Source organism: Oncorhynchus clarkii, chromosome 15 (assembly GCF_045791955.1).
Source record: "Oncorhynchus clarkii lewisi isolate Uvic-CL-2024 chromosome 15, UVic_Ocla_1.0, whole genome shotgun sequence".
NCBI lineage: Eukaryota > Metazoa > Chordata > Actinopteri > Salmoniformes > Salmonidae > Oncorhynchus > Oncorhynchus clarkii.
In genome coordinates this window covers 10,150,157-10,155,156 of record NC_092161.1, presented here as the reverse complement: position 1 = coordinate 10,155,156, position 5,000 = coordinate 10,150,157, and the positions used below count along the sequence as shown (strand labels likewise).

The following is a 5,000-nucleotide window of genomic DNA, read 5'->3' as shown; positions in this document are numbered from 1 at the left end:
TATTTGCGATCTTCTTTGACTAAGGGGGAAGTTGTTTTCTATATATTTACTGATTAAAGTTTCAAGTTTATCAGAGAAAACTAAAATAATAAAAGCTTTAACTTGAAGATGAAACATGGTTTTGAGCTATCATATATGCTTTGCACATGTCACCAAAACATGGAATATTGAGCGAAATGTACCATCTCAAAATATTAGACATGCCACTTTGTGTTCTTCATTATATTATACAGTAGTGTCAACCTGTCACTTTTGATGTGAACACTCAAACCTGGACTTACCTGTAAAGGTGCATTAATGCCGTGTGTAGCTAAGCTTTACTGAAAGGGCTAAAATAAGTGTATGGATTCTATTCATACAGTTACCCCTGCTACCTTACCTGTACCCATTTCATTTCATTTCCAAGCAAACCAAACTATTAGTGACAAAGTCTACTCGAAACAGAAACCTTCACACACACAAATAAACAAATAAAGCAACTAATTGACTTCTGGTTCTCTGATTAACTGAATGAGAGAGGAAAAATAAATAAATAAACATATTGCGAAGCAACAGAGCTGGATGGGACAAGAAGCAGTGATCCGTCATTATTCCAGGGTGCTTGTGGGTATTTACCGCAACCCCACCATGACTCAGCCAATTGAACATGCTGATTGCAAAATGATCACGGCACAGTGACACACCGGGGGCTAGTCCAACACTTTCCACTCACACCCAAATTCAGTATTAATATAGTAACTGTACTGTTATTATGAGTGTACAAAACTGAGTGTACAAAACTTCATAATATTGAGTTGCACCCCCCCCCCCCCCCCCCAATTAGTTGGGGCCTGGACTCTGCAAGGTGTCGAAAGAGTTCTACAGGGATGCTGGCCCATGTTGACTCCAATGCTTTCCACAGCTGTGTCAAGTTGACTGGATATCCTTTGAGTGGTGGACCATTCTTGATACACACAGGAAACTGTTGAGCATGAAAAACCCAGCAGCGTTGCAGTTCTTGACACAAACCAGTGTGCCTGGCACCTACTACCATGCCCCGTTAAAAGGCACTTAAATATTTGGTCTTTCCCATTCACCCTCTGAATGGCACACACACACAATCCATGTCTCAATTGTCTCAAGGCTTAAACATCCTTCTTTAACCTGTCTCCTCCCCTTCATAGCTTTCAACTGGATTCACCTAGTCAGGGGTCTAGTCTGGCCCACAGAGGGTTAGTCTGGTCCACGGAGGGCTAGTCTGGTCCACAGGGGATTAGTCTGGTCCACAGGGGATTAGTCTGGTCCACAGGGGACTAGTCTGGTCCACAGGGGGCTAGTCTGGTCCACAGGGGGCTAGTCTGGTCCACAGGTTCTCTCACATCCACTCACACCCAGATCAGCACATACTCAGTTAAAGGAAAAATCCACCCAAAACCTTTAATTTACAGTGTTAAATAACACTAATATGTGAGAATAATATTTTTGGTGAATAAATGTTTCAATTTGGCTTCATATTCAAACTTCTTTGGGATCGGTGTCCTTTCCACGGGACGGTTGAGCTAACGTAGGCTAATGCGATTAGCATGAGGTTGTAAGAAACAAGAACATTTCCCAGGACATTGTAAAACTCGTCGTCGTAAGGAAGAGTGGACCAAAGCGCAGCATGGAAAGTGTTCATGATCTTTATTGTCAAGAATCACTCAAACAAAATTAACAAATACAAAAAACAAAAGCAAACAGTTCCGTCATGCACAGATTTTAACCTCTCTAGGGTAGGGGGCAGCATTCGGAATTTTGGATGAAAAGCATGCCCAAATTAAATGGCCTGCTACTCGGGCCCAGTAGATATAATATGTATATAACTGGTAGATTTGGATAGAAAACACTCTGAAGTTTCCAAAAACTGTTAAAATAGTGTCTGTGAGTATAACAGAACTGATTTAGCAGGCGAAAACCTGAGAAAAATCCATTCAGGAAGTAGTTTTTGTTTTTGTAGTTTTCTATTCAATGCCATTACAGTATCCATTGACTTAGGACTCCACTTGCAGTTCCTATGCCTTCCACTAGATGTCAACAGTCTTTATAAATCGTTTCAGGCTTGTATTCTTATAAATGAGGGAGTAAGACCAGTCTGAATGAGTGGACCCTTATGTGACGCAGATTTTTTTCAGGCGCATGTGCATTTCTTGTTTACCTTTTATATTGACAACGTTATTGTCCGGTTGAAATATTATAGATCATATAGACTAAAAAACAACCTGAGGATTGAATAAAAACATCGTTTGACATGTTTCTATGAACTTTACGGATACAATTTGGATTTTTTTGTCTGATTGTTTTGACTGCGTTTGAGCCTGTGGATAACTGAAGAAAACGCGCAAACAAAACAGAGGTTTTTGGATATAAAGAGACTTCATCGAACAAAAGGAACATTTATTGAGTAAATTAATGTCGACTGATTGCCACCATATGAAGATCACTGTGCCTCACAGAGTGGAGTCTGACATTCGCAACTTTACTCCTATACTTTTCAGGAGATGGGAAACCTTGCCCATGCTACATCAATGGGCAACGCAGTGCATTCTGGGTGATTCTGGGACAAGCAGCACTCTCCTTCAAGGACCGAATTGGAGTATATTGGGTGCTAGCTAAAAAAAAAAAACATTAGCACAAATTTCGTCAACAAGAACTAGAACATTACACATTTTTCCCGAGTTATGAGATAACCCACTTGCTATCTGTAATATCGTACAGCTTTGGAATCGTGACATTAGGCACGTGTCTTGACATTTACACTGACTTTGAGAAAGGATTGCGTGACGATTAGCTTTCGCAACCGCGTGACACAGCAAGACAAAGCGAACGCGATTGGTCGACAGTCTGCTGGGTAGAGCATTATACCCGGGGGGAATCGATAGAATATCACTCAGAGATACACACAAAACAAAAAACTATAAAAAAAATCTAAATGGGTGAATCTTTCCTTTAACCTACAGTATTAATATAGTCATAATCATGTCATTAAATGGTTATCATTGGCTTGCTATATTATATGATCATTATGGGCCCACTGAAACACCAAGGGGCTGGTGTGTTCCATTCATTCCATCTCACATTATCTCACCTCGTTATCCATTACAATACGGTTATTTCACTGCTTTATCACATTATAGATTTATCAACTGCAAAGTGAGACCCAGGGAATCTGGTCCAAATGTGCCAATACTCTACTGAAACATTGTGTGTTTGCTTGTATGTGTACGTATGTTTGTGTAGATATGTTTGTGTAGATATGTGTGTGTAGGCATGCGTGTGTTGATATGCGTGTGTAGATATGCGTAGATATGCATGTGTAGATATGCGTGTGTAATTATGCGTGTGTAGATATGCGTAGATATGCATGTGTAGATATGCATGTGTAGATATGCGTGTGTAGATGTGCGTGTGTGTACATGCGTTTTCACATAATATTTTCTGTTGAGCTGTCTAGCTGAGCTCTGCTGTGAGTACCTTGGTAGCTTGTGTGTACCTAGGTAGCTTGTACTTACTTTGGTAGTTTTTACGTACCTTGGTAATAAACTTCAGTTAGTGCTAAACACGGCTGCTAGAATCTTGACTAGAACCAAAACATTTTATCAGTGCTAGCCTCTCTACACTGTTTTTTTTGTTAAGGCTAGGCCTGAAATCAAGCTTTTACTGCTAAGCTACAAAGCATTACATGGGCTTGCTCCTACCTATCTTCCAAATAAGATCCTGCCGTACATACCTACACATACGCTACGGTCACAAGACGCAGGCCTCCTTACTGTCCATATAATTTCTAAGCAAACAGCTGGAGGCAGGGCTTTCTCCTATAGAGCTCCATTTTTATGGAACGGTCTGCCTATTCATGTGAGACACGCAGACTCGGTCTCAACCTTTAAGTCTTTACTGAAGACTCATCTCTTCAGTAGGTCCTATGATTGAGTGTAGTCTGGCCCAGGAGTGGGAAGGTGAACAGAAAGGCTCTGGAGCAATGAACCGCCCTTGCTGTCTCTGCCTGGCCGGTTCCCCTCTTTCCACTGGGATTCTCTGCCTCTAACCCTATTACAGGGGCCGAGTCACTGGCTTACTAGTGCTCTTCCATGCCGTCCCTTGGAGGGGTGTGTCACTTGAGTGGGTTGAGTCACTGACATGATCTTCCTGTCCAGGTTGGCGCCCCCTCTTGGGTTTGTGCCGTGGGCTATACTCGGCCTTGTCTCAGGATAGTAAGTTGGTGATTGAAGATATCCCTCTAGTGGTGTGGGGGCTGTGCTTTGGCAAAGTGGGTGGGGTTTTATCCTGGCTGTTTGGCCCTGTCCGGGGCTATCGTTGGAAGGGGCCACAGCGTCTCCAGACCCCTCCTGTCTCAGCCTCCAGTATTTATGCTGCAATAGTTTATGTGTCGGGGGGCTAGGGTCAGTCTGTTATATCTGGAGTATTTATCCTGTCTTATCCGGTGTCCTGTGTGAATTTAAGTATGCTCTCCCTAATTCTCTCTCTCTCTCTTTTTCTCTCTCTCTCTCTCTGTCTCTTTCTCTCGGAGGACCTGAGCCATAGGACCATGCCTCAGGACTACCTGGCCCGATGACTCCTTGCTGTCCCCAATCCACCTGGAAGTGCTGCTGCTCCAGTTTCAACTATTCTGCCTGCGGCTATGGAACCCTGACCTGTTCACTGGACGTGCTAACTGACCCAGACCTGCTGTTTTCAACTCTCTTGAGACAGCAGTAGCGGTAGAGATACTCTCAATGATCGGCTATGAAAAACCAACTGACATTTACTCCTGAGGTGCTGACCTGTTGCACCCTCTACAACCACTGTGATTATTATTATTTGACCCTGCTGGTCATCTATCAACATTTGAACATGTTGGCCATGTTCTGTTATAATCTCCACCCGGCACAGCCAGAAGAGGACAGGCCACCCCTCACAGCCTGGTTCCTCTCTAGGTTTCTTCCTAGGTTTTGGCCTTTCTAGGGAGTTTTTCCTAGCCACCGTGC

The 5,000-nt window shown here is 42.9% G+C and overlaps 1 protein-coding gene across 1 annotated transcript in view; it reads right to left on the bottom strand.

Annotated features, from left to right (window-relative positions):
• LOC139366901 (docking protein 6-like) overlaps positions 1-5,000 on the bottom strand; it is a 113,426-nt gene that overhangs the window by 16,054 nt on the left and 92,372 nt on the right. The window lies entirely within an intron of this gene.